Source organism: Nannospalax galili, unplaced genomic scaffold (genome assembly GCF_000622305.1).
Source record: "Nannospalax galili isolate Female #2095 unplaced genomic scaffold, S.galili_v1.0 scaffold2707, whole genome shotgun sequence".
Classification (NCBI taxonomy): Eukaryota; Metazoa; Chordata; class Mammalia; order Rodentia; family Spalacidae; genus Nannospalax; species Nannospalax galili.
The window spans coordinates 36876-49080 of NW_008355480.1; positions in this window are offsets into that span (position 1 = coordinate 36876).

The following is a 12205-nucleotide window of genomic DNA, read 5'->3' on the forward strand; positions in this document are numbered from 1 at the left end:
TAATTTTTATTCCATTTCATTCTGTTTAATGAACTATCTCAGATTATTCCTGCCAAGTAACATTAATATCATACTGCTTCTATAATAAATTAGCATAGTAGATGCAAAAGTACATTAATCAGGGTATAGCCAGTGTTTGTTACTTATTCAAAGAATGCATGCTTACCTTGTGTGAATCTCTGGGTACACCTTCTGTGGTGAGAAGAACAAAATCTCAATTAAAATCCGAAAGCAGTAGAGATTATACAGTCCAGCCATAAAACAACATATTGGCATACAATGTGGGTGATGTCCTGCTCAGTAAAGACACTACTTCCTCTGGTGTATCCTCTAGGATGATGGGAACTTATGCTCATCAGTATTCTTCCTGTGTTCCATTTCATCTTGACACAATATGTTAATGGACATATAGAAAGAACATTTCTCTTTATAAAGTTCCGTGATGCTAGTAAGCAATTTCATTATTTGGAAAATTATCATTCATTGTCAGAAAGCATCAGAGTGTTTCAGATATAGCATTTTGTCATTACAAAAATCTCTGTTACTCTAAGGTCAGGGCCATGTGGGCGTTTTTCCAGATCAAATCTATTTCAGTTTCATTGTTAAGGATTAGGTAGAAAGATATAAACCAATTGCAAGCACTTTAGGATGGACATGAGTAAAGGTTCTAGGGTGCCGCTTATAGGTTCATGCCCTATTCCCAAAATTCCTAGAGAGAAGACGTATTTCTCCTTTCCTCCTGGCTCTTTCACTTAGCAGATGACTACAGATCATAGAGAAGGACTCACAGGAAAACATCTTGAACACTCTCACTTTAGTTACTTTTCTGTTGCTGTGATAAAAACATCAGGATGAAGGCAACGTACAGAAGGAAGGGCCCATTTGGGTTTCTGGTTCCAGAGAGTTAAGAGTCTATCATGGCAGGGAGGCATGATGGCAGAGCTGGCTCGAACAGAAGGCTGAAGACTCACATATTCAAATACATGCAGGAAGGAGAAAGTGCAAACTGGAAGTGGGCCAGGGCTATGAACTTTCAAAGCCTACCCCAGTGACATGTTTCCTCCATCAAGGTCATGTCTCCTAAAACTTCTATAACCTTCCTGTAGCCCCAAAATTACTCATTCCTCCGAAAAGAGTGAGCCTATGGAAAATTGTGAGGAAATGGGCCAGTAAATACTTCCGTTATTCAGGCTAACCTAAAACCTGCCATAAAGCACAACATCAAATGATGCAAACAGAGGACAGCATGCCGCACCAATGAAGAGGAGACACATAGCCAAATGAACCAATGAGGATTGGGTGGTGGTGGGGCGTTATAAAAGAAAGCCCTAATGGCACAATAAATGAGCTTGCTTGCTAACTGCGGAGAGAGTCTCCCAAAGTCTGTGTCATTGACTTTGCGCCTACTCATCCCCTGCCCCCAACAGACAGTCCTCAAGTAGCTAGCCCATTAAGGCAGGCAAGGACAACAACTGGCGCCCAACGTGGCTACCTGACCCGCTCGTTTCCTCCGTAGGCCAAGCCTGGCCCCCTTCGGCTGTTTTTTCGGTGAGTAGGCCCCTTTCCCTTTCCGGACCACGGTGGGTCAGCCGTGAGGCGCATTTTCTCTCTTGATCTTCTCCCCGCTCCTACCCCATTACTGTCCAGTTTTCACCTTTCCCTAGGTACATACCCCTTGTACTTGGTTTGCCTGGCACCTCCCCATAAGGGCTGACCACCCAGGAGATGGAACTAATGGGTGTACTCCCGATAGACACCCAGCGTCCGGAGACACCATGTGGGCATATGGCCGTGGCCTAACGAACCATGGAAGTTCCCCACTAAGCACAAGACATCTTGGTCCTAAACACTCCTCTATGTCCTCTCACTTCTATTCTGAGTGGTTAACTGTCCTACTGTATTTCATCTGCATGCTAGTCATCGTTTTCTTAGCCTTCTATTTCTGTGGAGAATTTCTTTTCACTTCATTCACCTTTAATTCCTCCACAAATCCCCCCCCCTCCTTGAAATGGGCGGTTTCTCCTCAACATTGCAAGGACCAAAAAATAGACAAAGAAGAGACTTTGGGATCTTGGCAGCAATTGCTTTTTCTACTACTGGAGCTGTGGCTGCAGGGGCAGCATCTGCTGTGGCTATAAAACACACGATACAAACAGCTACAGCCTTAAATGATGCAGTTAAGGCATCTGCTGAGGTTTTCCATACCCAAACACTTATCAATGCCCATTTTTATTTGGGTGTTCAAAATCTACAACAACAAATCAACCTCTTAGGTGAAGAGGTCTAAACATTATATGTGCTTCTCTCTGCAAATTGTGATCCAAGGTATAATAATCTATGTCTAACACCATATAAAGTAAGCAATTTGACTCAAGCTAGATTACAGCTCGCTCTCACAGCAAATTAAGGGGCACTGGTCACAAGAATTCCTTAATCTTTCACTGACCATGACCCAACAAATAATCCCCTTTAATTACACCCAGGTCAACCCTCTAGATTTGGACGCTTCACTTATTATGGAGGTATGGAACCATATAAAAAATCTTTTTGATCCCTCCAGAATTGGGATTTAGTCATGGGATTAGCTATAATAATCATTCTTATCCTTTTGAGATGTCTCCTTAAGCAGGTGCAACGGCAACAAAAAACTAACAAAACAATGCACAGGTTCTATTGACAATTATAAATAAAGATCATGCTCCACCAAAGGCGGTTCTACAAGCATGGATAGCGGAGGTTTCAAAAGCCTAAAAAGCACCCCAATATCCTGACAGACCCACTGTGGTGATGCTCCTTCGACGGCTGGTAGTCAATGATGGGGGAGGACCTACTGAGTAGGCCAACCTAAGAGAGGCACAGTCCAAAATGCTGGAGCACCCACGAGGTGGGGCCAACAAGGTAGGGACAAGGCATCCTGGCTGCCACTAGGCTGTCTAAAATAAAATAAAAAGGATGGATATGTGGGGGAATGGGCTGGTAAATACTTCCGTTATTCAGGCTAACCTAAAACCTGCCATAAAGCACAACATCAAATGATGCAAACAGAGGACAGCATGCTGCACCAATGAAGAGGAGACACATAGCCAAATGAACCAATGAGGATCGGTCGGGGGGTATAAAAGAAAGCCCTAATGGCACAATAAGCGAGCTTGCTTGCTAACTGCCGAGTGAGTCTCCCAAAGTCTGTGCCATTGACTTTGCGCCTACTCATCCCCTGACCCCAATGGAGAGTCCTCAAGTAGCTAGCCCACTAAGGCAGACAACAACGACAGAAAGTAAGCCAGGGGCCAGATGAGAGGCATCCTGGAAAGAGGGATGGAGAGTGAGCAGATGGAGAGATAGCCGTGGCCATATATTGTAACTCCAGGAGTAAACTGGTCATGGTCCAGAGTGGGGAGCAGGAGGCAAGCCAATCTGCCTGGCCCCAAGCAAACTCTGTGGGGTGAGATGGTGCATGGGCACAGGGCCCAAAAGCTGATGGAGACTATGGGAGGGCTTGAATGGTGCATGGGTCATGAGAAGCCATTTCTTTGTAAGTCATCCCCTCCCACATGCCATATAAACTATGTTGGAGAGATAAGAACATTGGCTGTTCTAGCAGAAGACCCGGGTTTGAATCCCATCACCCACATGGCAACTAACAACTGTCTGTAACTCCAGTTCCAGGGAATCCAATAGCCTCTTCTGTCCTCTGTGGGCACTGAACCCGACATGGGTGCACTTACCTACATGCAGGCAATACACGCATATGCATAAAATAAAAATAGGACCTTTGACTTATCTTCACATAGGTGGAACTGGTAAAAGAAAGGAGCCAGGGGCTCCTCCCAAGCCCATGTGACCCCTGGGGAACAGATCCTCAAACGACCTTATGAGTAAAAATAAATCGGTTTATCTGGACCAACTGTGTGGCCTTAAACACCCAAAAGGAAAGTATAACCAAAGATTAAAGGGGCCAATATAATTTCATAAGAGTCCATATTATAGCTAAAGGCTACATAACAAGCAACAATGCCAGACAGGCGATACCTCCTTCTGAGTTGTTGGCCAGGGTGGCCAAAGGTAATCGCAGATAGTACCCCAGCATAGAACTGGGAAATTGAACCCCAGTCTTATCCACGGGAATATTGACAACTGAACACTGCTAGATGAGGAACAGCTGACCCTCCTTAAACAAAGACCTCTAGATAGGCTGACTAGATTAACCAGAAGGACAAGCAGTGGGGAATGGCTGGGGGTGCTGACAACACAGCAGACAGTAGCAGGGATATCAGTGTATAAGGGCTCTAGTCGGGGGAGGGAGGCTATGGGAGGGTGCTACCTGGAAAGTGGGTCTATAATAAAAATTCTTCAAAGCATAAAAATTTGCTCCTTAATAACTAGTAGATGCGAAAAACATTACCATTGAAATCTACCTGATGATTTTATATCCATGCCCAGATGCTAAGGAGCTCAGAAAGTAACCAACTGTGACTAGTAATAATCAGATATATAGAGATTAGAAACGCATATGCATCTTAGTGTCAGTTGTATTAAAAATGAATTTTTCTGTATGAAACTGTGTATTTTAATAATGAAATGGAGATCTTTTTCAAAGTTTAAAACCTCATTTAATTTTATGTCTTATAGGGTTTATATGGAGTACAATATTGTATAACTGTATTAACTCAACTGTAAGCCTAATAATTTATGGCCAGTTTTGAAAGAGAAGCATCTTAGATCTGGAAATTGTTATTGAATATGTCAATGCTGTTGTAATGAAATGCCTCTTCTAATCATTTGGTTATGAAATAAATAATTAAAAAATAATAAAATATTTTTTTAAAACTATGCAAAATTCAAATGGAACTGTGTTATGCAGGTTTGTTGATCCATATCAGGACTGGGAGACCTGAGTGAATGAGGGTGGGTCAGAGAGTGGGAAGGGGAAAATTTAGTGAAACACTTCCTAAACAGCACCATCAACTGACCAAGTGTTCAAATACTTGAGCCTATGGTGAACATTTCCCATCCAGCCCATCAGAGATATCATTTTTGTCTTACAGCAATATCCATTGCTCTATAGATCAGAGGAATATGAGAGTTTCTCCAGTTGTACCTCTGTACATTTCAGTCATACATTTTTAAAGGTTACATAGACATAGAATAATGGCAACTGCTTTAGAACAGACATGAATCAAGGCTCCAGAAAGCATCTGATAGTTTATGCTCTATCCCTGAAATTCCCAGAAAAAAAGATATTGGCTCTTTCAATTGGTAAATGGCTGCAGATCGTAGAGAAGGAACCAGAGGAAAATATCTTGAATGCTCTTGTGATTCATTCCGAGGTTCTTTAATTCAGCTGATGTTGACTGCTCCCAGTCACTGAGATCTGACTCTGAATATCCTCATTGCTAGAATTGACAGGCTTTGATTTCCTCTCTCAAGTTTAGCCTCAGAAAGTCACTTTTCAGCTCTCTTTCTCATTGTTTATTGTACTGATCAGACAAAGCCTCTTCAAGTTCTTGTCATGAACCGACTCCATAAGGTTCTGGCACTAGATCATACTGAGTCAGTGCTGCCCCTGCTCAGTCTTCATACTGCGTGACCTGTGGGATGCTGATTTTCTTTCCAGGACTTTGCCTTCTTCTCTCTTTATTTTTGCTCATCAAGAACCACTTCTGAGCTATTTTGCTATTTCTTTCTATCCTCCCTAAACTGAAGATGCCATGTATCTAGTTAAGGTCACCTTCCTGGTGATTTCACAGTCTCCTTAACTGGGACTACAGCTAAAGAACTGAATAAAGAGGAGAGTTCAAACCTACTGCTCTGCCTATCCATTTATGCTGTATTAAATACAATCACTTAAATTTCATTATATACTGTACATTCTAAATTAAAAATGCTAATCTTATAGGGAGGAGAAAAGAGATATTGATATTTTTGCTTTAAGTTTTGCAAACTCAGAATAATGCTCATCCAGGACTCATGCTAGTCTTTTAATCTCTCTTTCTCTCTCTCTCTCTCTCTCTCTCTCTCTCTCTCTCTCTCTCCCCCTCTCTATATATATTATCATTACATAACAAGAAGTAGTACAAATTTGTCTGATTTACCCCTTTTGACTATATGAATTTGGAGTAGTCAGTGTATAGATCTTGTCATAAATGAAGAAATAAATTGTAAAAAGTTGTAGATAAAACCAGCATGCACCACCTTCTTGTGATGGCTGAGGGTAGTCTGTCTGTGACACTGACTTTTTATTTTTTTTACAGATGCAGTGTGAGAAAGTGCTAGTTGCCATTCTCACCTTGTCTGGAGAGAAGTGTATCTCCTTAGGAGCTGCTGCTCATTTGGATCCTGAAGTAGTTCCAATTCAGAGTGAATGCTGTAGTGGTAGGCTCAGGAAATATCCTTGGGGTGAAGTAACCCTTGCTGGGGACTCAGGTTCTGTGTTCTGAAAGCCCAGGAAGTCTCACTACCAGCGTGCATTCCACACAGCTCCTCCTCTTGGCCTGTTGGTATTTCTGTTTCTCTTAAGCTCATTTTGTAACTTGGAAGGAGCCAAACCACAAGGATCATTTTGCCTCTACACTGAAGGTATGTTTTTCTAGTTTTTTAAGTTTTCCTCTAAAGTTTCCCACACTGGCCTCTTTTGCCTTAACCATACCACTAAATGATGGATATTTGTGAGAAATTTCAAACGAACTGGGTTCACTTTCTTTGCTCAGTATTGCTTTAGAGACTGAGGGCCCCACATGTGTCTGTCTCTGAAATCTCTTAGGTTTATTATATACGCTTCCCTATTATATTTGAGAACTGCTTCTCAATTTATTTAATTAAGTGCTTTATTCCTCTTTAGCTACTGAGTTATGATTGTCTCATGTTCATTATTCATTTCTATGCTTCATTTGTCTTGGTGAGAATTAATAGTATTTACAAAGCAGATGTTGGAGGGAGGTGAAGGAGGGCGGGTGCAATTCGATGGGCTTTGGTGCTGTTGGAAGCATTGGTCCCATTGGAACAAGCAGAGGCAGGGAATAGGAGTCTGGCTGTGTAATGAACTGATTCTTTTCGTGATTCTTCATAGCACAAAAATTTTACACTTTACATTCATGGCTAGAGTCCAAAGTTTACTGAATATTATAAATCAATGCTGCATCAATGACACTAGAATGTATTTTGTAAACATTGCTTAATCAAATTTTGTAATGCAAGTATGAGTTAGCTATATAATAAATATAGACCAAAATGGATAATTGAGAATTGGAAAGGACATTTGGATTTAAATACATATGGATTTATAGTTGAGTATTTGTGCAAGTGTATCTATACATGACCTTGTAAAATGTTAAATAAGGAAATATTACTCTCAATATTTAATGTGGAAAAATAAAGACCATGACATTATATAGCTCAGAATGTTTGTGAAAAGAACTGTGGAGATCATATGCATAGGTTTCTATAAGGTCCACAGTTTTGAAATATCTTTAAAGCCATGCTTATAGCTCAGAAAATCCCATTGACGTGTTCCCTAGAATTTGTCACTATTTACATCCTTAAGGATTTAATGCTTTTTTGGCTGAAGAGATGGCTCAGTGGTTAAGAGCACTGGCTGCTCTTGCAGAGGACACTGGTTCGATTCCCAGCACCCACATGGTGGCTGACAACTGTCTATAACTCCAACTCCTGGGAATCCAACACCTTCTGACCTCTGTGGACATTGCACAACATGGGTGCATTTACACCCATGCAGGCAATACACTCAGACACAATAAAATAAAAATAACTAAAATAATTTTTAAAAATTTAATGTTTCTTGCCAAGAATAAGTCAGATCAAAAGATGTACAGTAAGGTAAACACAGAAAACTAATGAAGATAGTGTATTTTTGTTTGCATGTTAGCATATGAGACTTCCATACTTCCCTCCTCATCTCTTAGAAAATACTACAGGAATTGGATTTAAGAAATCAATTCTGATATGGCTCAACTGAACTGTGTGGAAAGAGATGCTTTCATGAAAAACCCTTGAACTCAGTCATTTCAAATCTCAGAGATTTGTATGTTATGAATACCAAGAGTCGGAAACAGCATTTCAAACGAACATGCTAACCACTGTTCAAAATTGACATTAGAAATGGAGCTTTTTCTACAGACAATATGTGGTATCTTTCAGAACACAGTTATGATGATTTTAATCAAAGAATTCATCATAGAAAATTTAGGAAATGCATTCTTAGCATTGGTGAACATCATGGGTTAGATCAAGAGAAGATCTCATTAGTTAATCAAACCATCACTTTTTTGGGAATCACTAGAATTTTTCTTATTTGATACTGTTCACAAGTTCATTAATATCTTCACTGTATCCAGCTTTAGTTATGTCTGGAACAATATGAGTGACTGACAGTATTTGGACAGTGACCAATCATTTCAGCATCTGGCTTGTTACCTGCCTCAGAATCCTTTATTTTCTCAAGATACTTAATTTTCCTAACTCAGTTTTTTAAATTTAAAGTGGAAAGTTAAAAAAAGCAAGTTCAGTGACAACATGGAGGGTCCATATTCCTTTTGTTTTTAAATTTTTTGCGGGTGAATATGCATATTGATGTCTGGGTTGGTGAATCTAAAGAAACATATCCTATAGTTCCATTTTGCCTAACTGCAGAAATTTACAGATGTATTTTAAGACTTCAGGCTATTTCCTTTCTGCCCCCTTTACTGTGTCCTTGTCAACCTTTCTACTGCTAATTTTCTCCTTGTTGAAATATGACAAGAAGATACAGCATCATGCCAAAGGATGTAGAGATGCCAGTGCCATGGCAGTCAGGAAAGCCTTGCAAGCTGTGGTTGCCTTTCTTGGACTATATACCACTTTTTTCCTGTCTCTTTTCATACACCTTTGGAAATATGAGCCATTGAAGGAAGTATTCATTTTGCAATGTTATTTTTCTAGCTTTTCCTTCCATCCATTCATGGGTCCTGATTCTGGGATATAAGAAACAGAGACAATCCTTCCTTGCTCTGCTGAGGTGCAGGTCAAGAGACATGGACTCCTCGCATCCCTAAAATGTTGGAGATCATGTTTAATATTCTAAACAAAGACTGACTGATAAAAATTTCTTCTATATTAGCAGAGTTTTCCAGGCTTCTGGGAACTTGCTCATATGACCTTACATCAATGCTGACAACACGCACAAGACCCACGCAAACTCAAACCAGACAAAAACCCATTATAGAACTGGGGAAATGGGCAAGAAGTCCCAACATTACCTGAGGAACTATTGCAGCTGATCACTGCTGGTGATGGAGAGTCGCTGTTCTTTAAGGGTGTGACACTAGATAGGCTGACCAGGCTCCAGTGGATGAATTCACACTGAGGGATATCTTGGGACACAAATTTGGCTCGATGGGCCTTCACACACACACACATACACACACACACACACACACACACGTGCATTTATGAGAGAATGCATAAAAATCCAGTGGGTGGCTATAGTGGGTGCAGGTAGGGGAGGAGGTTCAAATATATGAAATAAGGGGTTGGAGAGGTGAAGAACACGGATTATTTTTGTAGAAGACCAGGGTTTGAATCCCAGCGCCAACATGGCAGCTAACAACTGTCAGTAACTCTAGTTCCAGGGGATCTGATACCCTCTTTTGTCCTCTGTGAGCATTGCACAACACAAGTGTATTTACATACATCCAGGCAATACGCACATATACATAGGGTAAAAATAATGAATAAAATATTTTAAAAAGATATAAGAAATGCAAAAATTTCAATAAAAATATATTAAAAATAAAGTAGCATAGGATAATTTCCTTAATATTCTTTGGTTCAACTGAAATAAAGCTGTAAAACAAAATAATTTCCTCTGCCTTATCTATTTTACATTCACAATAGTCTTCTTTGCACTATTTTATGAATTTTTAAAAAAATAATCTGTCAGGGGGAAACTGAAGGAACTTTCTCAGAAAATTCCTACATGTTGAAACTTTACCTTCTACAAGATTAATTAGAACTTCAGTGATTGGGGATAGATTGAAAGGCTGCAGGTTCAGAGCCTAATTACCACTTATCTTGGGCTTCTTTAGCCCCTAAACAAGCATTCCTTACCCACCTCTGCTTCTGACTTTACATCCTGTGACTAACAGACAAAGACCTTTTGGAAAGTATTAACTTTCAGACCACCACCTTCCACCAACCCAAGGGCTAAGAAGCCCATCAGACAACATTTAGATTTAGGCCTTAGGACTTATAGCAGAAATCTCACTTTGCTATAACATGGCCTCTCTGTTTTCTCAATCTATGTATTTGAAATGTGACTTAATTTATGACTTCTTGGTTCTATTACTATAAAAACTTCACAAACCTTATCACACTGGGACACTGGGATTACCTAAGTTTGTTTTTCTGGGCCATGTTCACTCATATTTATCTCCAGAATAAACTAACTTTTATCCTCTTTGAGGCAAGAGTTGTTGTCTCCCAATTGGCTAGTTCCTCCAAGGGGTGGGGCCTGCCACAGAGTGTGGACTACTGGGGGGCTGCTGGGAGCCATCTTGGAACAGAAACAGTGAGCTGAGGGGAAGCCAAGAGCAGTGGGGAAGCACACAGCAAGGAGAACGCCCAGGGCAGAAGCTCTTATGTACCCGACACTTGTGGACCTGAGGCGGGATCACTGGCCCCTGAGGCATGAGTGGATGTGTGGTCTGATATGGTGGGCTCTGAGCCATGCTGCCAGAGGCACGAGGCTAGGCACTGGGTACTCATTCCTTTGTAAGTTAGTAAACACACATAAAATATATTATATGGTTTGTCTGATCGCGCGGGAGACCTAGAGGGAATTCGGGTGACAAAATTGGCATAGCCTGGCAGGATATGATGAAACTGAAAATGAGTTTTAAAAGAGTGCTGATGGTGGCGCTGATGTGGTTGTTACAATGGGTTACTAAAAAGAGGTCAGCCATGCAGAAGCATGGGCCACAGCTATGTTGTAAATGTCGGGATATGTTGCAGGTATGTGAAGATTTGTTAAAAGTTACCCAAAGGCTAGAAAATCTTTTTAACTGATCTAGGCCCCAAAGGAGCTTCTGGAGAGAGAGTGTGGTCACTTTGCATCATAAAAGATGTGTCCCACGCAGGGAAAGCTGAAAAGGCTGAGCTGGCAGACCCCGATGCAGAGCCAGAGAGAGAAAAAAGGTGGCACACTTTGACTTGTGTAAAGTCCAAGGACTCAGAGGAAAAGACAGATAATAGTAAAAAGGAAGAAAAAGCTAACTGTGCTGTAGCTAGGAAATATTCCATGCTAGAACTGTTAAAGCTAGGAAAAACTTACAAGCAAGCAGAGAGCCCCTGGCCACTTGGCTTGTAAGCGTATCGGACATGGGAGCAAATGATGTCAATCTAAGTCCTTCAGAAGCTTCACAGCTGAGTTATATAACCACTCATCTGTCCTTGCGATATAGGCTGTTCAACCTAGGCCAATGCAGTGGGGAGCAGTCCTTGATTGGGTGACTGGTTGAAAGCATTAAAGATACATGGTTGTCACCAAGGGAGACTAACATGATTAGCTGGGGCTGGAGCACTATAAAGGAGGGGCAGGCATTCCTGAGAGAACTAGGTAAGAAAAAAGCAATATATGATGTCCAGTTCACCAGCGATATGAAATAAAGCCTAATTCAACTGGGATCTTGAGAATGGTATGTGGCTTTAATAGCTTTACTAAGCCCTTTGATGGGACAGGATTTTTTTTTTTTAAGTGAGAGAGGCTTTGGCAAATCTAAATGATTCTGAACAGCATGTAAAACATGTCTGTAAAATAACAGAACACCTTATAAGAGATATAAAAAAGACCAGACAGAGGAAATGGTTGCCTTGAGTTACTTGAAAACAAATGTGGCAAGACTTATGACAAGCCCAAATCCCCAGAAAAAAAATTGATAGAAAAACCAAATTTGGTACTAAGGTATTTCTGGAAGGTTTTAAAACCAGAAGAACAGTTTACAAAGGACATTCAAAGGATAACAACTGTACAAGGGGTGGTTAAGAATCCCCAAGGGTTAAATAAGATGCATTTCTCTTCTGATAAAGGCTATACTAGGGGTGGAAGCAGGTTTTCTCACCAAGTTCTCTGCCAGCAACCTGGTGTGGTCAATGGGAAGATGATAGATGTGGCTATAGTCAGGAGGCAGACCCAGAGCCTGTCTGACTCAGGGAA